Raw genomic sequence first — 23,969 nt, forward strand, 5'->3', positions numbered from 1 at the left:
TTCAGTGCTCAGCTTTCTTCACAGTCCAACTCTCACATCCATACATGACTACTGGAAAAACCATAGCCTTGATTAGACAGACCTTTGTTGGCAAAGTAACGTCTTTGCTTTTGAATATGCTGTCTAGGTTGGTCATAACTTTTCTTCCAAGGAGTAAGCGTCTTTTAATTTCATGGCTGCAATCACCATCTGCTGTGATTTTGGAAAACTAATTATCCACATGCAGAACAATGAAATTGGACGCTTACCTCATTCCATATATAAAAGTCAATTAAAAAGGATTAAAAGCTTAAATGTCAAACTTGAAATTGTGAAACTACAAGAAGAAAAGTGGGCAAAAGTTTTTGACATTGGTCTGGACAATGATTTTCCAATATGACCCCAAAAGCACAAGCAACAAAAGTAAAAGAGGCAAATGGAATTGCATTAAGCTAAATACACTTCTGCACAACAAAGAAAACAAACAGAAGAGAGAAATCTACAGAATAAAAAAAAGCATTTTTCAAATCATACACATGACTAGGAAGCTCATATCCAAAATATATAAGGAACTCATCCAACTCAGTAGTGAGAAAAAAACCCAATTAAGAAATAGGCAAAGAGGGTTTCCCTGGTGGTCTAGTGGTTGAGAGTCTGCCTGCTGGTTTGGGGGACATGAGTTTGATCCCTGCTCTGGGAGGATCCCACATGCCATGGAGCTATTGAGCCTATGTATCACAACTACTGAGACTGTGCTCTAGAGCCCATTAGTCTCAGCACCACAACTACTAGAGCCTACGCACATAAAGCCCTCACTCCACAGTGAAAGAAGCCATTGCATATGAGAAGCCTGCTCACTGCAACAAAGAGTAGCCCCCACTTAACCCTCGTTTTTGACATTGTACCCAAGTACTGCATTTCAGCCTCTTTTGTTGACTATGAGGACTATTCCATTTCTTTTAGGGATTCTTGCCCACAGTAGTAGATATAATGGTCATCTGAATTAAATTCATCTGTTCCCATCCATTTTAGTTCACTGATTCCTAAAATGTCAATGCTCACTCTGCTATCTCCTATTTGAACACTTCCAATTTATGGACCTAACATTCCAGGTTCCTATGCAATAGATATATTCAGCCTTAAAAAGCAAAGAAGAAAATTGTGTCATTTTTGACACTACAGATGAACCAAGAGGACATTATGCTAAATAATCCAGGTGCAGAAAGGCAAATACTGGCATTATCTCACTTACATGTAGAATCTAAAAAAGTTGAACTTGTGGAGAGTAAAATGATGGTTACCAGAAGTTGGGGTTGAAGTGTGGTAGGGAAAATGGGGAGATATTGGTCAAAGAGTGCAAAGTTGTAGTTGTGTAGTTTGGATGAGTAAGTTTAGAGATCTAATGTGTTTCATTATGATTATACTTAATAATGATGTATTGAACACTGAAAATATGCTAAGAGAGTAGATTTCAGGGGCTCTTATTGCAAAAGAAATAGTAACTATATGAGGAGATGATATGTTCTTTAATTTGTTTTACTGAAGTATAGTTGATTGTATTAATTTCTGCTGGACAGCAAAGTGGTTCAGTTATTCATACATGTACATTCTTTTTCATATTATTGTCCATTATGATTAATCACAGGATATTGAATATAGTTCCCTGTGCTCTACAGTAGGACTTTGTTGTGTATCCATCCTACATATATTAGTTTGCATCTGCTGCTGCTGCTGAGTTGCTTCAGTCGTGTCCGACTCTGTGCGACACCATAGACAGCAGCCCACCAGGCTCCCCCGTCCCTGGGATTCTCCAGGCAAGAACACTGGAGTGGGTTGCTATTTCCTTCTCCAATGCATGAAAGTGAAAAGTGAAAGTGAAGTTGCTCAGTCGTGTCTGACTCTTAGTGACCCCATGGACTGCAGCCCACCAGGCTCCTCCTTCCATGGGATTTTCCAGGCAAGAGTACTGGAGTGAGGTGCCATTGCCTTCTTCAAGTTTGCATCTACTAATCCCAAACTCCCAATCCACCCCTTTTCCACCTCTCTGCCTTGGCAACTACAAGTTAGTTCTCTATGTCTGTGAGTCTGTCTGTTTCATAGATAAGTTCATTTGTGTCTTATTTTTTTTAAGATTTCACATGTGATATCACATGGTATTTATCTTTTCTCTTTCTGACTTACTTCACTTAGTATAATAATCAGTAGATTCATCCATGTTGTTGCAAATGGCATTATTCCACTCTTTTTTATGGCTGAGTAGTATTCCATTGTATATATTACCACATTTTTATGCATTCATCTGTTGATGAACATTTAGATTGTTTTCATATCTTTGTTGTTGTGAATCGTGCTGCTATGAACAGAAGGGCGCATGTGTCTCTTTTTTTTTTTCTTAAATATTTATTTGGCTGTGCTTGGTCTTAGTTACAGCATGCTAACTCTTAGTTGTGGCATGTGGGATCTAGTTCCCTGACCAGGGATCAAACCCAGGCCCCCTGCATTGGGAGGATGGAGTCTTAGCTACTGGACCACCAGGGAAGTCTCATGCATGTATCTTTTTAAATTACAGTTTTATCCAGATGTATGCCCAGGAGTGGGATGGCTGGATCATGTAGCAACTCTATTTTTAGTCTCTTGAGGAACTTCTATAGTGTTTCCATAGTGGCTGCACCAATTTACATTCCCAACAACAATGTTCCCTTTTTGAGAAGATGATATGTTAATTGAAGTAATCACTTTGGGCCTCCCTGCTGGCTCAGTGGTAAAGAACACAGGTTAGATCCCTGGGGTGGGAAGATACCCTGGAGAAGGAAATGACAACTCATTTCAGTATTCTTGCCTGGGAAATCTTACGGACAGAGGAGCCTGGCAGGTTACAGTCCATGGGGTTGCAAAAGAGATCAACTTAGTGACTGAACAGCAACAATAACAGTAACCACCTCACTATGTATATCTGAATCAAATCAACATGTTGTATGCCTTAAATACAATTTTAAAATTATTTAAAAAGAATTATTTAAAATGATATTTTAATAAAGAATTATCATAAAATAAATGTGAAAAACTATAAAAAAGAGAAAAAAGATTTTCCAGAATGAAAAATATTGATCTATTCACTGATACAACTAGAGAATCCACCTTCTCCATCCACTTCCTCAGGGCACCCTTGATTTCTTTGTTTCTCAGGCTGTAGGTGACAGGGTTAATCATGGGGATCAGAACAGAGAAGAGCACAGAGACCAGGATGTCCAGGATATAGCCTATATTGGGTCTATCATAGTTAAAGATGGCTATTCCATAAAAGACCACCACAGGGAGGTAGGATGCACAGATAGTGAAGGTCTGGTTCCTGCCCTGAGCAGCGGGAATCTTAAGGAGGGCAGAGATGATAAGCAGTAGGACACTGCAATGAATAGGCAGGGGCTCAGGCCAGTGGTGGCACTGGCCACGTGGAGCACAGACTCACTGAGAGAGGTGTCAGAGCAGGAGAGCTTCAGGAGCAAAGGTACGTCACAGAGAAAGTGGATGATCTTGTTGAGTCCACACTGAGGGTCAGCACTGTGTCTTTCACAGAATCCTCTAGCCCACACAGTCAAGTTCCAATCAACAAAATACACACAGACCTTCAGAGTCATGAGGAGCAGATATTGAAGAAGGTGGAAAATGGTTACATAGTGGTTGTAAGTCACAGTAGCCAACAAGACACCCTAAGCACCAGCACAGGTCACAAGGAATAGGGTCTGGGAAAGACAGCCCTCATACAAGGTGGTCTTCCTCTAGAAGTTCCCCAGCATGACCAAAATGGTGGCAGATGAGTAGCAGATGTCCAAGAAACACAAGGTGCTGAGAAAATAATACATTGGAATGCAGAGGGCAGGACTGGCTCTGACCATTGTTAATGTGAATGTATTTCCCAGAAGAGTTAAGAGATAAATGATCAAGAAGGCTGGGAGGAACAACACTTACAATTCAGGATGGTTGGAACATCCTAGGAAGATAAATCCAGTGACCACACAATGATTTTTCATTTCTTTGAGTTCTTTCTCAACTGAAATGAAAATTAAGAAATAAAAAGACAACAAGATACTAGGAAAAACACTGGGAGAACTAACACTTACTCATCCTTTATTACATGGGGTAGATGATATCTCTTCTAGGTAGTGTAGTTTGACACTTTAAGACTAGGATATATGCATTCCCCCTCACTCCCCATCCTCTTTTGCTTCTGTGTTTACTTGCCATGCCTTCACTATTACCTATTAGTTTGATCCCCCTACCAGTCTGTAATTTCTATTAGGCAAGGGATTTATCTCTCTTTAATCCATATGTACTCTATAACACTTTTGTTAGAATTAAGGAAGGAAAGAAAGAAATTCAGTTTTAAGCACTGGCATTGAGAAACAGTAGTTGATGAATTAAACTAGAACCGAAATACTTTTCTTCTCAACCTCCTTATTCCCTGGGAAGAAGTCACAGAACCAAATTTTAAGTTTACTGGGTATGAAATAGCTTTCATGATCTTTTGCAACCTGTTATTTGAGAGAATATGCTAGTCTATGCCAGAAGGGGATTTGCAGATGTCGTTAAGGTTATTAATCACCTGACTTTAAGATATAAAGATTATTCTGTATATTCAAGTGTGCCTAATCTAACCACATGCATACGTGCTAAGTTGCTTCAGTCATGTCCAACTCTTTGTGACCCTATGGGCTGTAGCCCGCCAGGCTCCTATGTCCATGGGATTCTCCAGGCAAGAATACTGTAGTGGGTTGCCATGCCCTCCTCCAGGGGACCTTCCCGACCAAGGGATCAAACCCATGTCTCCTGAATTGCAGGTGGATTACCCTGAACCACCAGGGAAGCCTGAATCTAATCACATGTGTGCTTGAAAAACCAGAGTAGAAGGTGAATTCAGAGATTCAGATGACAAGTAGGATTCCATGTCATCGTTAGCTTGAATATAAATGGGGCCATGTGTTAAGGAAAGGTAACAATTGGTCCTAAGATCATAAGAAACTAACTTTTGCTAACAACTTGAATATATGTGAAGGTGGAATCTTCCCCAGAGTCTCTAGATAGGAACCCAGCCCAGATGACACACAGTGATTTTAAGTTGAGCCAGCCTCACACTGTGCCTGTACTTCATTGTAGCAGAGGACCCAGCTGAACTGTACTGTATCAACCTTCTGTCCCACAAAACTATGAGACAATAAGCAACTGTTTAAACCATTAAATGTATATTAAATTTATTATTAAAATAGTACCATGGAGTATAAGAGTCAAGGATAGGATGAGCATTTTTCACCTGTACACTTATGTGGTAAACCAAATAATGGCACCCCAAAGATGCTCATGCCCTCATCCCTGGAGCCTGTGAATGTCTTATGTGGCAAAATACACTTTACAAATATATTGATCTTTTTTTTCCATAGCTGTTTTTTATTCTTTTAGTTTCATTGAGATACAATTGACATGCAGTAGTATGTGCACAAGAGTTCCTTTATATCCTTGACAACACTAGTTATCTCTTGTCTTTTTATAATAATCATTGCAACAGTTGTGAGGTAGCATCTCATTGTGGTTTTGATTTGCATTTTCCTGATTATCAGTAGTCTTGAGCACCTTTTCATGTACCTGTTGGCCATTTGATGTCTTTGAAAAAATGTTTATTTAGAGCCTCTGCCCATTTTAAATCAAATATCATATAATATTGCTTATATGTGGAATCTAAAAATATGATACAAATGAATCTATTTACAAAAGAGAAACAGTATCACAGACATAGAAAACATACTTGTGGTTACCAAAGTGGATAGCAGGGGTGATTGTTGGGGACAGATAAATTAGGAATTACAGATTAACATATACACAATATTATATATAAAATAGATGACCAACAAAGACCTACTATATAGCACAGGGAACTATATCAATATTTTGTAATTACCTGTAAAGGGAAAAGAATCTGAAAAAGAATATTTTTATACATATGAATCACTTTGCTGTACACCTGAAACTAACATATTATAAATCAACTGTATTTCAATTAAAAATTTAAAAAAAGAATTAAAATTTTTTTATTGGAGTATAGCTGATTTCTGAAGGAGATTAGCCCTGGGATTTCTTTGGAAGGAAGGATGCTAAAGCTGAAACTCCAGTACTTTGGCCACCTCATGCGAAGAGTTGACTCATTGGAAAAGACTCTGATGCTGGGAGGAATTGGGGGCAGGAAGAGAAGGGGACGACAGAGGATGAGATGGCTGGATGGCATCACCGACTCGATGGACGTGAGTCTGAGTGAACTCTGGGAGTTGGTGATGGACAGGGAGGCCCGGCGTGCTGCGATTCATGGGGTCGCAAAGAGTCAGACACGACTGAGCGACTGATCTGATCAGATCTGATCTGATAGCTGATTTACAGTGTTGTGTTAGTTTCAGGTGTACAATAAAGTGAATCAGTTATACATGTATAAATATCTTATTTTTCAGATCCTTTATCTATATAGGTTATTACAGAATATTAAGTAGAGTCCCTGTGCTTTATAGTAGATGCTCATTAGCCATCTATTTTATATATAGAAGTCTGTATATATTAATCTCAATCTCCTAATTTGCCACTTCCCCCTATGTTTCCCCTTTGGTAATAAGTTTTATTTCAAGAGCTGTGGAGTCAGTTTCTGTTTTGTAAATAAGTTCATTTGTATCATTTTTATTAGATTCCACATATTAATATAAGTGATATCACGTATTCCTCTGAGAAGTGGAATACTTCTAAATTGCATATACACACCACACCTTCTTTATCCACTCATCTGTTAATGGACATTGAGGTTGTTTCCACATCTTGGCTATTGTATTATACAGTGCTGCAATGAATATTGTAGTGTGTGTATCTTTTCAAATTACAGTTTCTCCAGATATATGCTCAGGAGTGGGATTACTAGATCATACGTTAGCTTCACTTTTAGTTTTTTAAGGAAACTCCATCTGTTCTTCATAATGGTTCTTCCAATTTACATTCCCACCAACAGTGTAGGAGTATTCCATTTTCTCCATACCCTCTCTAGTATTTATTGTTTATAGATTTTTTGATGATGGCCTTTCTCACTGCTTCCTTGGTGGCTCAGAGGGTAAAGCATCTGCCCGCAATGCAGGAGACCTGAGTTCGATCCCTGGGTCAGGAAGATCCCCTGGAGAAGAAAATTGCAACCCACTCTAGTATTCTTGCCTGGAGAATCCCATGGATGGAGGAGCCTGGTATGCTACAGTCCATGGGGTTGCAAAGAGTCGGACACGACTGAGCGACTTCATTTCACTCACTTCACTTTCTCACTGCTGTGAAATGATACCTGATTGTTTTGATTTGCATTTCTCTATAATTAGTGATGTTGGGCCATCTGTATGGGCTTCCCTGGTGGTCAGTGGTAAAGAACCTGCCTGCCAAAGCAGGAGACACATGTTCAATCCCACAGAAAGATCCCTTGGAGAAGGAAATGGCAACATAGCCCAGTATTTTTGCCTGGGAAATCCCATGGTCAGAGGAGCCTGGTGGGCTACAGCACATGGAGTTGCAAAAGAGTTGGTCACAACTTAGCAACTTAACAACAACAAATGCCTTCTTTGGAGAAATGACTATTTAGATCTTCTGCCCATTTTTTGCTTGGGTTGTTTTTTAATATTGAGCTGCATGTGCTCTTTGTATATTTTGGAGATTAATCCCTTGTCAGTCACATCATTTGCAAATATTTTCTCCCATTATGTGGGTTGTCTTTTTGTTTTGTTTATGTTTTTCTTTGCTGTGCAAGAACTTTTCAATTTAATTAAGTCCCATTTGTTTACTTGTGTTTTTATTTTCATCATTCTAGGAGGTGGATCAGAAAAGATATTGCTGTGATTTATGTCAGCAAGTGTTCTGCTTGTGCTTTCCTCTAACAGTTTTATAGTATCTGATCTTACATTTAGGTCTTTAATTCATTTTGAATTTATTTTTGTGTATGGTGTTAGATAGTGTTCTTTTTTGTTTTGGCTGCCCAGTGCAATGTTCAGGTTCTTAATTCCCCAACCAGGGATGGAACCCATGCATCCTGTATTAGGAGCAGAGGGTCTTAACACTGAAACACTAGGGAAGTACCAGGGAGTGTTCTAATTTCATTCTTTTACATACAGTTGTCCAGTTTTCTCAGCACCACTTATTGAAAAGACTGTCTTTCCTCCATTGTATAGTCTTGCCTCTTTTGTCATAGATTAATTGACCATAGGTACATAAGCTTATCTCTGGATTTTCTATCTTTTCCCATCGATCTATATTTCTGCTTTTGTAACAATACCATACTGTTTTGATGACTGAAGCTTTGCAGTATAGTCTAAAGCCAGGGAGCCTGATTCCCCCAGCTCCATTTTCCTTTCTCAAAATTGCTTTAGCTATTTGGGGTCTTTTGTGTTTCCATATAAATTTTAAAGTATTCTAGTCCTCTGAAAAATGTAATTGATAAAGATTGCATTGAATCTGTAGATTGCCTTGGATAGTATCATCCTTTTAATATTAATTCTTCAAATCAACAACATGATGTATCTTTCTATCTGTGTTATCAGATTCTTTCATCAGTGTCTTATAGTTTTTTGAGTGTAGGTATTTTACCTCCTTAGATATGTTTATTTCTATATACTTTATTCTTTTAAATGTGATTGTAAATGGGATTGTTTCCTTAATTTCTCTTTCTGATTATTTATTGTTAGTATATAGAAATGCAACAGATTTTTGTATATTAATTTTGTACCTTGAAAATTTACCAAATTTATTGATAAGCTATAATGGTTTTTCATGGCGTCTTTAAGATCATCTATGTATAGTATCATGTAATCTTCAAAAAGTGACAGTTTTTCTTCTTCTTTTCCAAGTTGTATTACTTTTCTCTTTTTCTTACCTGATTGGTGTGACTATGTTTTCCAGTACTATAGTGAATAAAAGAGGTGAGAGTAGGCATCATTTTCCTATTTCTGATGTTAGGGGAAATGCTTTCAGGTTTTCACCACTGAGTATGATATTAGCTATGGGCCTTTAATATAAGGTCTTTATTATGTTGAGATGTGTTCCCTCTATATGCATTTTGTTAAGAGGCTTTTTTAAATCATAAATCTATATTGAATTTTATAAAAAAAATTTTTTGTAGTGATTGAGATGATCAGATGATTTTTTTCTTCTCAGTTTTTAAAAAAATTATTTATTTTAATTGAAGGCTAATTACTTTACAATATCATACTGGTTTTTTGCCATACATTGACATGAATCAGCCATGTGTATACATGTGTTCCCCATCCTGAACTCCCCTACCTCCTCCCTCCCCATCCCATCCCTCAGGGTCATCCCAGTGCACCAGCCCTGAGCACCCTGTCTCATGCTTTGAACCTAGACGAGCAATCTATTTCACATATGATAATATACATGATTCAATGCTATTCTCTCAAATCATCCCACCCTCACCTCCCACAGAGGAGGTTTGGACTCCCACAGAGTCCAAATGTCTGTTCTTTACATTTATGTCTCTTTTGCTGTCTCGTATAAAGAGTCATTGTTACCATCTTTCTAAATTCCATATATATGTGTTAATATACTGTATTGGTGTTTTTCTTTCTGACTTACTTCACTTTGTATAATAGGCTCAGTTTTATCCACATCATTAGAACTGACTCAAATGCATTCTTTTTTAAAAAATTTAATTAATTAATTTTACTTTACAACATTGTATTGGTTTTGCCATACATTGACTTGAATCTGCCATGAATGTACATGTGTTCCCCATCCTGAACCCCCCTCCCACCTCCCTCCCCATCCCATCCCCCCCGGGTCATCCCAGTGCACCAGCCCTGAGTACCCTGTATCATGCTTCAAACCTGGACTGACGATTCATTTCACGTATGATATTTTACATGTTTCAATGCCATTCTCCCATATCATCAAGCCCTCACCCTCTCCCACAGAATCCAAAAGACTATTCAATATATCTGTGTCTCTTTTGCTATCTCTTGTACAGGGTTATTGTTACCATCTTTCTAAATTCCATATATATGCATTAGTATACCGTATTGGTGTTTTCCTTTCTGGCTTACTTCACTCTGTATAATAGGCTCCAGTTTCATCCATCTTATTAGAACTGATTCAAATGCATTCTCTTTAATAGCTGAGTAATATTCCATTGTGTATATGTACCACAGCTTTCTTATCCATTCCTCTGCTGATGGACATCTAGGTTGCTTCCATGTCCTGGCTATTGTAAACAGTGCTGCAATGAACACTGGGGTACATGTGTCTCTTTTAATTCTGGTTTCCTCGGTGTTTATGCCCAGCAGTGGGATTGCTGGGTTGTATGGTAGTTCTATTTCCAGTTATTTTAAGGAATCTCCACACTGTTCTCCATAGTGGCTGTACTAGTTTGCATTCCCACCAACAATGTAAGAGGGTTCTCTTTTCTCTGCACCCCCTCCAGCATTTATTATTTGTAGACTTTTTGATAGCAGCCATCCTGACCAGTGTGAGATGGTACCTCATTTTGGTTTTTATTTTCATTCCTCTGATAATGAGTGATGTTGAATATCTTTTCATGTGTTTTGTTGGCCATCTGTATGTCTTCTTTGGAGAAATGTCTGTTTAGTTCTTTGGCCCATTTTTTGATTGGGTCATTAATATTTCTGGAACTGAGCTGCAGGAGATGCTTGTATATTTTTGAGATTAATTATTTGTCAGTTGGTTCATTTGCTATTATTTTCTCCCATTCTGAAGGCTATCTTTTCACCTTTCTTATAGTTTCCTTCGTTGTGCAAAAGCTTTTAAGTTTTTAAAAATAATTAATTAATTAATTAATTAATTAATTTTTTAAATAAAACTTTTAAGTTTAATTAGATCCCATTTGTTTATTTTTGTTTTTATATCCATTACTCTGGGAGGTGGGTCATAGAGGATCCTGCTGTGATTTATGTCAGAGAGTGTTTTGCCTATGTTTTCTTCTAGGAGTTTTATAGTTTCTGGTCTTACATTTAAGTCTTTGATCCATTTTGAGTTTACTTTTGTGTATGGTGTTAGAAAGTGTTCTAGTTTCATTCTTTTACAAGTGGTTGACCAGTTTTCCCAGCACCACTTGTTGAAGCAATTGTCTTTTCTCTTTTGTATATTCTTGCCACCTTTGTCAAAGATAAGGTGTCCATAGGTGCGTGGATTTATCTCTGGGCTTTCTATTTTGTTCCATTGATCTATGTTTCTGTCTTTGTGCCAGTACCGTACTGTCTTGATGACCGTAGCTTTGTAGTATAGTCTGAAGTCAGGCAGGTTGATTCCTCCTGTTCCATTCTTCTTTCTCAAGATTGCTTTGGCTATTTGAGGTTTTTTGTATTTCCATACAAATTGTGAAATTATTTGTTCTAGTTCTCTGAAAAATACCATTGGTAGCTTGATAGGGATTGCATTGAATCTATAGATTGCTTCAGATAGTATTCTCATTTTCACTATACTGATTCTTCCAATCCATGAACATGGTATATTTCTCCATCTATTTGTGTCATCTTTTATTTCTTTCATCGGTGTTTTATAGTTTTCTACATATAGGTCTTTTGTTTCTTTAGGTAGATTTATTCCTAAGTATTTTATTCTTTTTGTTGCAATGGTGAATGGAATTGTTTCTGTAATTTCTCTTTCTGTTCTCTCATTGTTAGTGTATAGGAATGCAAGGGATTTCTGTGTGTTAATTTTATATCCTTCAACTTTACTATATTCATTGATTAGCTCTAGTACTTTTCTGGTGGAGTCTTTAGGGTTTTCTATGTAGAGGATCATGTCATCTGCAAACAGTGAGAGTTTTACTTCTTCTTTTCCAAGCTGTATTCCTTTTATTTCTTTTTCTGCTCTGATTGCTGTGGCCAAAACTTCCAAAACCATGTTGAATAGTAGTGGTGACAGTAGGCACCATTGTCTTGTTCCTGACTTTAGGGGAAATGCTTTCACTTTTTCCCCATTGAGGATAATGTTTGCTGTGGGTTTATCATAAATGGCTTTTATTATGTTGAGGTATGTTCCTTCTATTCCTGCTTTCTGGAGGGTTTTTATGATAAATGGATGTTGAATTTTGTCAAAGTCTTTCTCTGCATCTATTGAGATAATCATATTGTTTTTTATCTTTCGTTTGTTAATGTGATGTGTCACATTGATTTGCGAATATTGAAGAACCCTTGCATCCCTGGGATAAAGCCCACTTTTATCAAAATGTATGATCTTGATGTATGGTCAAGATGTATGATCTTTTTAATATGTTGTTGGATTCTGTTTGCTAGAATTTTGTTAAGATTTTGGCATCTATGGTCAGTGATATTGGCCTGTAGTTTTCTTTTTTTGTGGCATCTTTGTCTGGTTTTGGTATTAGGATAATGATGGCCTCATAGAATGAGTTTGGATGTTTACCTTCCTCTGCAATTTTCTGGAAGAGTTTAAATAGGACAGGTGGTAGCTCTTCTCTGAATTTTTGGTAGAATTCAGCTGTGAAGCCGTCTGGTCCTGGGCTTTTGTTTATTGGAAGGTTTCTGATTACAGTTTCGGTTTCTGTGCTTGTGATGGGTCTCTTAAGATTTGCTATTTCTTCCTGGTTCAGTTTTGGGAAGTTATACTTTTCTAAGAATTTGTCCATTTCTTCCAAGTTGTCCATTTTATTGCCATATAGTTGGTGATAGTAGTCTCTTATGATCCTTTGTATTTCTGTGTTGTCTGTTGTGATTTCTCCATTTCTAATTTTGTTGATTTGATTCTTCTCCATTTTTCTTGATAAGTCTGGCTAATGGTTTGTCTATTTTATTTATCTTCTCAAAGAACCAGTTTTTAGCTTTGTTGATTTTGGCTATGGTCTCCTTTGTTTCTTTTGTATTTATTTCTGCCTTAATTTTTTTGATTTCTTTCCTCCTACTAACCCTGGGGTTCTTCATTTCTTCCTTTTCTAGTTGCTTTAGGTGTAGAGTTACCTTATTTATTTGATTTTTCTCTTGTTTCTTGAGGTAAGCTTGTATTGCTATGAACCTTCCCCTTAGCACTGCTTTTACTGAATCCCATAGGTTTTGAGTGTTGTGTTTTCATTTTCATTCGTTTCTATGCATATTTTGATTTCTCTTTTGATTTCTTCTGTGATTTGTTGGTTATTCAGAAGTGTGTTGTTTAGCCTCCATATGTTTGTATTTTTAATAAATTTTTTTCCTGTAGTTGATATCTAATCTTACCAGATTGTGATCTGAAAAGATGCTTGGAATGACTTCAGTTTTTCTGAATTTACCAAGGCTAAATTTATGGCCCAGGTTGTGATCTATCCTGGAGAAGATTCCGTGTGCGCTTGAGAAAAAGGTGAAATTCATTGTTTTCGGGTGAAATGTCCTATAGATATCATTTAGGTCTAACTGGCCCATTGTATCATTTGAAGTTTGTGTTTCCTTGCTAATTTTCTGTTTAGTTGATCTTTCCACAGGTGTGGTGGGGTATTAAAGTCTCCCACTATTATTGTGTTACTGTTAATTTCCACTTTCATACTTGTTAGCATTTGCCTTACATATTGTGATGCTCCTATGTTGGGTGCATATATATTTATAATTGTTATATCTTCTTCTTGGATTGATCCTTTGATCATTACGTAGTGTCCTTCTTTGTCTCATTTCACAGCCTTTAATTCAAAGTCTATTTTATCTTCTATAAGTATTACTACTCCTGCTTTCTTTTGGTCTCCATTTGCATGACTGAGTGACTGAACTACAGCTACTACTATCAATGAGCAAGTGGAAACCAAAATTAAAGCTATAATAATTATCATTTGCAATTTATTTTTAAAAAAAGCTTAGCTGTAAAATTTAACCAAACATGTACAAAGACTTTTATAAAGAAAACTAAAAAATGAGTATGAAAGAAATAAAGATCTAAAAAAGTAGAGGGATATATTGTTTTCATGATTGGAAGACTCAACATAGTAAAGATGTCAATTCTCCCCAAACTGATATACAGGTTTAATGTGTTTCCCATCAAAATCACTAGTAGCTCAGCTGGTAAAGAATCCGCCTGCAATGCAGGAGACCCCAGTTCGATCCCTAGGTTGGGAAGATCCCCTGGAGAAGGGAACGGCTACCCACTCCAGTATTCTGGCCTGAGAATGCCATGGCCTGTATAGTCCATGGGGTCACAAAGAGTTGGACATGACTGAGCAACTTTCACTTCACTTCACTTTGTCAAAATCCCAGCAGAAATTTTGTAGTTATAGACAAGATTATTCCAAATTTTAAATGGAAAAGTAAATGAACTGGAATAGCTAAAACATTTTGAAAAGAAGAATAAAATGGGAACAACTCTACCCTATAACCCAACTATGTTGTGTTGGTATAGGGATAGATTAATGGAACATAATAGAGAAGCCAGTCTCACACTACTAAACACAACTGATTATTGACAAAAGTACAAGGGAAATTTCATGGAGGAAGTAGTCTTTCAAATAAATTGTGTTGAATGGCCCAGACCACCAGAGAAACAAGACCAGGCTCCACTCCCCAGTGGGCAGGAACCAGTCCTTCCCACCAGGAAGTCTGCACAAACTTCTTATACAGCCTCATCCACCAGAAGGCAGACAGCAGAAGCAAGAACTACAATCGTGCAGCCTGTGAAACAGAAACCACAACCACAGAAACTAGACAAAATGACATAGCAGAGGAAAATATCTCAGATGGAGAACAGGATAAAACCCCAGAAGAATAACTAAGTAAAGTAGAGATAGGCAATCTTACTGAAAAAGAATTCAGAGTAATGATTGTAAAGATGATCCAAGATCTTGAAAAAAGAATAGAGGTATAGATTGAGAAGTTTCAAGAAATCTTTAACATAAAAAGCTAGAGAATCTAAAGAAAAAACAGATGAGTTATACAGTAATTGAAATGAAAAATATAGTAGAAGGAATCAATAGCACAATAAGTTAAACAGAATAGATAAGTGAGCTGGAAGACAGAATGGTGGAAATCACTTCTGCAGAACAGAATAAAGAAAAAAAAAGTAAAGAAATGAAGACAGTCTGAGAGACCTCTGGGTCAACATTTGATGCACCAACATTTGCATTATATAGGTCATAGAAGGAGAAGAGAAAGAGAAAAGACCTAAGAAAGTATTTGAAGAGATAATAGCTGAAAACTTTCCTAATGTGTATGCTCAGTCTCTCAGTCATATCCAACTCTTTGCAGCCCCATGGACTAGAGCCTGCCAGGCTCCTCTGTCCATGGAATTTTCCAGGCAAGAATACTGGAGTGGGTTGCCATTTCTTACTCCATGGGATCTTCTTGACCCAGGGATCAAACCCACATCTCTTGCATCTTCTGCACTGGCATGCTGATTCTTTACCACTAGTGCCACCTGGGAAGTCCCAAAATCTTTCCTAATATGGGAAAGGAGACAGTTACTCAACTCCCCAAAGTGCTGAGAATCCCAGGAAAGATAAACCCAAAGAGGAACACACCAAGACACATGGTAATCAAATTGATAAAAATTAAAGACAAAGCAAAAATACTAAAAAAAAACAAGAGAAAAGCAACAAGTAACACATAAAGGAACTCCCATAGTTTATCAGCTGATTTCTCAGCAGAGATTTTGTAGGCTAGAACGGAATGGCACAATATACTTAAAGTAATAAAAGGGAAGAACCCACAACTAAGAAAACTCTAGGCTCTCATTCATATTCAATGGAAAAATCAAAACATTTACTGGCAAGCAAAAGCTAAGAGAACTGAGCGACATCAGATCAGCTTTATAACATGCTAAAGGAACTTCTCTAGGTGAAAAAGAAAATGCCATTACTAGAAACAAGAAAATTATGAATGGAAAAGCTTATTGGTAAAGGCAAACATATAGTAAAGGTAGGAAATCATCTACACACAAATATGATATCTAAACCAGGAATTGTGAGAAAAGGAGAGGACAAATTAAGGATACTGGAAATGTATTTTAAACTGAATGATCAGCAACTTAAAACAATCTTGTTTATAAATGTGTTAGTTGCTCAGTCATGTCTAACTCTGTGACCCCATGGACTGTAGCCCACCAGGCTGCTCTGTCCATGGGATTTCCCAGGCAAGAATACTGCAGTGGGTAGCCATGTCCTCTTCCAGGAGATCTTTTTGACCCAGGGATCAAACCCACATCACCTGCTTGGCAGGAGGATTCTTTTACCATTCAGCCACCAGGGAAGTCCCTTGAAAAAAGAATAGATATATGTTTAATTGAATCATTTTGCTGTACATCTGAAGTGAACACAACTTTGTTAATCAACTATATTCCAATATAAAATAAAAATTTTAAATACTGTGTTGGAGCAATTAGATATCCACAGGCAAACAAGAAAAAAAGCCTCTAAACTGAACCTCAGCCTAAATCACACCTTATTTAAAAATTATTTAACTCAAAATGGATCATATATTTAAATTTAAACCACCAAACTTTGAATATGTAGAGAAAAATTGGGGGACCTATGATTGTTGAAGACTTTTCAGACATGGTATAAAAAGTCTGATCCATAAAAGAAAAAAATGATAAATTGATCATCAAAACTAAAAACTTTTATTCTGAGAATGATTAAAGGATTAAAGTACAAGTTATGAATATGGAAAAAATATTTTCAAACATATTAGCTGATAGAAGACTCAGAATATGTTTTTAAGAGTCTTAAACTTAACAATAAAGAAAACACATTCTAATTAGAAAATGGGAAAAATACATGAAGAGACATTTCACAAGAGGTTATACTGATCAGAGATCCTATTTAATACCATCAACCACCAGGGAAGAACAAATAAAGACTAGGATGAGATATCATATCATACCTGTTAGAATAGCTCACATAAAAAATAGTGATGGTACCAAAAACTAGCAAAAGTGTGGAGAAAATAGATCTCTCTCATATTTCTGGTAGAAATATAAAATGACACAACCATTCTGAAAAATAGTTTAAATTTTTCTTCAGAAACTAAACATGCATTTTCTACACAAGCTAGAAATTGCTCTCCTGGGACAGTTAGCCCAGGGAAATGAATACTAATATCCACATTAAAGTTTGTACATGATCATTTAAGGCAGTTTTATTTGCAGTAGCCAAAAACTGGAAATAACCAAAATATCCTACAATTGGCTTCCCTGGTGGCTCAGACAGTAAAGAATCTGCCTGTAATGCAGGAGATTTGGGTTCAGTCCCTGAGTAGGGAAGATACCCTGGAGAAAGGAATGGCTACCCACTCCACTCCTCTTGCCTGGAGAATTCCATGGACAGAGTCTGTCAGGCTCCAGTCCATGGGGTCACAAAGAGCCGACTAACTCTTTCATGTTAACTTAAACAAATTGTGGAATACTGCTCAGCAACAAAAAATGAATTATTGATACACATGGCAACTTGGATTGATTCTTAATAGCATTGTACTGCATACATGCTCATCCTGTCTGACTCTTTGTGATCCCATAGACTGTAGCCTGCCAGGCTCCTTTCTCCATGGGATTCTCCAGGCAAGAATACTAGAGTGAGTTGCCATTTTCTACTCCAGTGGATCGTTCCAACCCAGGGATCAAACCTGCATCTCTTGTGTCTCCTGTGTTGGCAGGCAGATTTTGTACCACTGAGACACCTGGGAAGCTCCTTAATGACATTATTCTGAGCCCCAAAGGGCAATCTCAAAAGGCTGTATATGGTATGATTTCATTTATATAACATTCTCAGAAAGGAAAAATTATAGAGATGGAGAACAGATTAGTGGTTGCCCAAGTTAGGAATGTCTAGGAAAAAGGACACATCTATTGAAGAGTAGCATAAGGGTGATACTTGTGGTGATAGGATAGTTCTATAACTTAACTGTAGTGGTAGTTACACAAATCTCTACATGTGATAACACAGAACTCGACACATATATCATAGTGTATAATGTCAGTTTCTTGGTTTTGATATTGTTGCTGCTAAGTCGCTTCAGTCGTGTCCAACTCTGTGCGACCCCATAGATGGCAGCCCACCAGGCTCCCCCGTCCCTGGGATTCCCCAGGCAAGAACACTGGAGTGGGTTGCCATTTCCTTCTCCAATGCATGAAAGTGAAAAGTGAAAGTGAAGTCGCTCAGTCATGTCTGACTCTTAGTGACCCCATGGACTGCAGCCTACCAGGCTCCTCTGTCCATGGGATTTTCCAGGCAAAAGTACTGGAGTGGGGTGCCATTGCCTTCTCCTTTGATATTGTACTATAACCATATAAGATGTAACCAATTAGGAAAACTTGTCAAAGGGTACATAGGACCTCTATGTACTATCATTACAACTTTTTTTTAAAAAATGCAATTATTTTAAAATTTAAAAGTTTAAAAAATTTTAATGAAGAAGAAATTGAGACATCCTCAGGTTAACAAAGTAGAGTTCAGATCAGATCAGATCAGTCGCTCAGTCGTGTCCAACTCTTTGCGACCCCATGAATTGCAGCACGCCAGGCCTCCCTGTCCATCACCAACTCCCAGAGTTCACTCAGACTCACGTCCATCGAGTCAGTGATGCCATCCACCCATCTCATCCTCTGTCATCCCCTTCTCCCCCTGCCCCCAATCCCTCCCAGCATCAGAGTCTTTTCCAATGAGTCAACTCTTTGGATGAGGTGGCCAAAGTACTGCAGTTTCAGCTCTAGCATCATTCCTTCCAAAGAAATCCCAGGGCTGATCTCCCCGTAAAATAATGATAATTTTCAAGGATTGAAATCATACAAAGTATGTTCCCTAACCAAAATGGAATTAAATTAGAGATTAACCACAGAATAAAATATTTGGAAATTTTCCACTAATATATGGAAATTAAGAAACACATTTCTAAATGATGTGTGAATCAAAGAAGAAATTATGAAATAAACTAGAAAGTATTTTAAAATAAGTATGAAAACACAACACCTCAATATTTGTGAGATGCAGCTAAAATAATACTTAGAGGAGATTTTATGATTTTAAATACCTATATTAGAAAAGAAAATATGTCAACTTGAAATCATGATAAGTGATAAAGTGAAGTCTCTCAGTCATGTCCGACTCTTTGCGACCCCATGGACTGTAGCCTACCAGGCTCCTCCATCCATGGGATTTTCCAGGCAAGAGTACTACAGTGGGTTGCCATTTCCTTCTCCAGGAGATCTTCCCGACCCAGGGATTGAACCCAGGTCTCCCATATTGTAGGCAGACACTTTACCATCTGAGCCACCAGGGAAGCCAAAATCATGATAAAGGAATATTATGAAAAAACTTTATGCCAACAAATTAGAAAACTTAGATGAAGTAGCCAAATTCGTAGAAAAACACAAACTATCAAAACTAAATCAAGAAGAAATAAAATATCTTAGTATACCTATTTAACAGTCTTTTCACAAAGATAAGTTCAGGCCTACATACACTCACTAGCAAACTGTATCAAATACTCAAAAAGAAATAATACCACTACTCCACAAGCTCCTCCAGAAAATAGAGGCAGAAGGAACACTTTTCAACTTACTCTACAAGGCCAGTATCATTCTCATGTCAAAGTTAGGCCGAAGCATCACAAGAAAAGAATACTTCAAACCAGTTTCTGTCATGAATATAGATGCAAATATTAGAAGACAAAATCTAAGAATATATAAAAATGATTATACACCATGATCAAGTGGTATTTATCCCAGGAATGCAAGGTTGGTTTAACATCCAAGTATTGATTAATGTAATACACCATGTTGAAACAGTATAGGACAAAACCCACATGATTATTGCAATATATATAGAAAAAACATTTGACAAAATCTAATACCTATTCATGATAAAAATTCAGCAAGTGTGGAGCAAGATAGGTTTCCTCAACCTGATGAAAGCCATCTACAAAATAACCTACAGGAAACATTGGTTTTAATGGAGAAAGGCTGAAGGTTTTACTTCCAAGACCAGAAAAAAGACAAAGATGTCCACTCTCACCACTTCTATTCAAATTATACTGGAGGTTCTAGCTGGCACAAAATGAAAGGGAAAAGAAAAGGCATGCAGATCAGAAACAAAAAAGCAAAACTGTGCCTATGTGTGGATGACATGATGGTCCACATAGACCATCCTAGAGAATCTAAAAAACTATAACAACAACAAAATAACTCCTAGAACTAACAAATGAGTTCAGCAAGATCACAGGATACATGATCAATACACAAAAATATTTTTATGTGCCTGTAATTAATAATATGAAAATAAAATTAGGTATATTTTATTCATAAAAACATTAAAAAGAATACCATGTTTAGAAATAAATTTAATAGAAATGCAAATCTTATACACAGAAAGTTATAAACATTGCAGAAAGATTTTTTTTCAACATCTAAATTAATGGAGATACAGTCAACATTCTTGCATTGGAAGGCTCACTATTGTTAAGAAAGCATTTCTTTCCAAATTGATCTATAGAATTTATGCAGCTCCAGCAAGTTTTTGCAGAAACTGTAAGTAAATACTAAATGTTATATGAAAATGCAGAAGATTCCGAACAGCCAAAACTCTTTTGAAAAGAACAAAGTTGAGGATTAATTTATGTATGAGTCAATATTGTTTAGATGTTAATTAGCCACCCAAATTTCTCTATAGATTCTACTTAATCTCAATCAAAATAATAGAAAGTAAAAAAAAAAAAGACATTGACAATTTTAAAATTTATATGGAAATTCTAAAAACCTAGAATTAGTGAAAACAATTTATGTGTACTATGTAAAACATGATCTTATAATGGATCATAGTCCTAATTATAAGATTCAAAATTATTAAAATTATAGCTCAGTGGGTAAAGAATCTGCCAGCAATGCAGGAGATGCAAGTTCCATCTCTGGGTTGGGAAAATCTCCTGGAGAAGGAAGTAGCAACCCACTCTAGTGTTCTTGCCTGCAAAGTCCCTTGGATGAGGAGCCTGTTGGGCTACAGTCCAAAAAAGCAAAGAATCAGACATGACTGAGCAACTGAACACATACACAGAAAATAAAGCATAAGAGAAATCTTAATGACATTGGCTAGGCAAATATTTCACAAATAGGATACAAAAAGCAAAAGCTATAAAGAAAATGTTCATGTATTTGCCTTCATCCAAATCTTACAATTTTTCTTTTCAAAAAGGCACTAAAGGAAACTCAAAGCAAAGCCACACACTGGGAGAAAACATTTGCAAACATATATCCAAGAAAGGAATTGCATCTAGAATACAAAAACCTTTTTCATTTCAACAACAAGAAAACAAACAACCCAATCAAAAAATGGGCAAACATTTGAACATTTCATCAAAGAGGATGTATGATAGCAGATAAGTACATGAAATATATTCAACATCATTAGTCATTAAAGAAATGCAAATTAAAACCCAAATGAGACAATAATATACCTCCTCTAGAATGACTAATATTAAAGAATGAACAAGCCAAGTTTGGGCAAGCATGTGTAGCAACTGGAACTCTAATACACTGCTAATAGAAATGTAAAATAACAGCCACTTTAGCAAACAGTTTGGTAGCTTCTTAAAAAGTTATTTTTAAGTTGATCTGATTTTTAAAACTATAATGAGTTTTTCTCTTTTTAACAAATTTTTATAAATGGAGTAATACAGTAGTCTTTTAAAAAAAAATCTGGCTTCTTATACTCAACATAATTATTTGAAGATTCATCCATAATACCCAGTAAATCACTTGTAGGTATTTACCCAAGAGAAAGAAAATGTATGTCTCCTCAAAGACTAGTACATGAATTATTTATAGCATCTTTATTTGTAAAGACCCCAAACTGAAAAAAACTTAAATACAACTTAAATATTTATTAACAAGTAGATGGTTAAATATATTGTGGTATATCCCCACAATAGAATATCCATTCTAAAAGAAAAAGAACAAAAATTACAAACCATGGATACATGCAACAACAGGGATGAAACTCCAAATAATTATGTTGAGTGTAAGAAGGCAGTTTTTTATTTGTTTGTTTGTTTGTTTTTTACAAAAAAGACTACTGTATTATTCCATTGATAAAAATTTGTTAAAAAGATGAAAACTTATTATAGTTTTAAAAATCAGATCAACAGTTGCTCGGGTTTGGAAAAGTGACACTGGCACAGGAAATCTTTTGGACATGATGAAAATATTCATTATCTTGGTGTAGTGATGGCTTCATTTGTTTATGTAGCTCAGTCGGTAAAGAATCCATCTACAGTCCAGGAGACCCAGGTTCAATTCCTGGATTGGGAAGATCCCCTGGAGATGGAAGTGGCAATCCACTCCAGTATTCTTGCTTGGGAAATTCCATGGACAGGGCAGTCTGGCGAGCTACAGTCCATGGGGTTGCAAGAGTCGGACACAACAGAGCGACTGAAGCACCACCACCACCAAGGAAAGCCGGGGGACATATGTATACCTATGGTTGATTCATGTTGATGTATGGCAGAAACCAACACAATATATGAAGCAATTATCCTCTAATTAAAAATAAGTACATTTTCTTTTTTTTTACAGTGCACTTGGTGTTGCCTGTGGACTTGGATATCTTTAGCCTTTCCCTGTGATCTTTATTTCACCAAAGTGAGCCTGACGTTACCTCAGTGAGTTCAAAAAGCAATCAGAAAAAAAAAAAGCAATCATTAATTAAGTGTTCTATGTGAAAAATTGGCAGCAAATTTCTTGCCTAGATGTTTGATAGAATGTTAAGAGTGAAAATCAGGGGATCTCTAGTCCGCTTTTGTACTTTGTTGCATTAAACAGTATGCTAGGAGTCTGGAGAACTGCATCTATAATTTTCATTTATGAAAACTCCTGTGGGAATTCAATGTATTGAAAATTGCCATATTTCCTTTCATTCTAAAGCAAGATGGTAAGTGTACTCAGTTGTCCAGTACTTTAACAGAAGTAGCCTATTGGGACAAGAGCAATGTGCTTTCTGCAAAACAAAACCATACCTTGCTAATTTATTATTTTCCAAGTAAGGAATGAGGCAAACAAGTGAGAGAAACCCATGATTCAGCTAACAGAAATTTATCAATCATCCAATATATCCTTGGTAATTAGAAAATGAAAACTATTCTGGTTCTAAAAATGTCTTTGAAAAGTTTGTATCAAAGAGTGTTAAAAATTGAACTGCCTTGGAGCTATTGTCACTTTGACATTGGCACAGAATAAGTAAAGGAATGCTTCTCAGAGTGGAGGAGTTTTGATTGAGGATTTGTTGACCACCTGTGCTTGTGTGTGTAAGTTGCTTCAATCATGTCCCACTCTTTGAGGCCCTATGGATTGTAGCCTGCCAGGTTCCTCTGTCCATAGGATTCTCCAGGCAAGAATACTGGAGTGGGTTGCCATGCCCCTCTTTAGGGCATCTTCCCGACCCAGGGATCAAACTTGCCTCTCTTATCTCTCCTGCATGGTAGGCAGGTTCTTTACCACTAGTGGTACCTGGGAAGTCCTGAGGACCTGTGTTTGCACTGATCTAATTTAACATCTTCAGGTTTATTCTACAGCACAGTAGATGGTGCACAACTTTGTCTCTAAGCCCAAGAATGGTATGAAACTCTATCAGGAAGCTAAGAATCAAACTCTTTATCAGGTATTGAGATAAACTTCAGAAACATTTCACATGGTAATGTGTAGATGATTCAGTAGAACCATGTACTGCTTTGATTTTTTTAATTTTATTTTTAAACTTTACATAATTGTATTAGTTTTGCCAAATATCAAAATGATAAAATATTGATCATCAACAAAAAGGGAACTAGAAATGAAATACTACAGTGCTGTCAGAGATAAATCCCTGGAATAGTGTATGAAGTTCTGATTGCTGACCCTCAATAGTGAAAAAATGGAGTAGGTGAAAGATAAGAAAAATAAGCAAGGGAATGAGTAGACAAAAAAGATTGGAAAGATTAAGGAAGAAGAGGGACACTGAAAGCTATCAAATAATGAAGGGCGGGGAT

General features: G+C 36.7%; 1 pseudogene; it reads right to left on the reverse strand.

The window, feature by feature from the left end:
- Positions 1-289: 289 nt before the first annotated feature.
- The window catches only part of LOC113890291, a 32,751-nt pseudogene continuing 9,071 nt past the window's right edge, over positions 290-23,969 (reverse strand).

The sequence above is a fragment of the Bos indicus x Bos taurus genome, chromosome 3 (genome assembly GCF_003369695.1).
Source record: "Bos indicus x Bos taurus breed Angus x Brahman F1 hybrid chromosome 3, Bos_hybrid_MaternalHap_v2.0, whole genome shotgun sequence".
Classification (NCBI taxonomy): domain Eukaryota; kingdom Metazoa; phylum Chordata; class Mammalia; order Artiodactyla; family Bovidae; genus Bos; species Bos indicus x Bos taurus.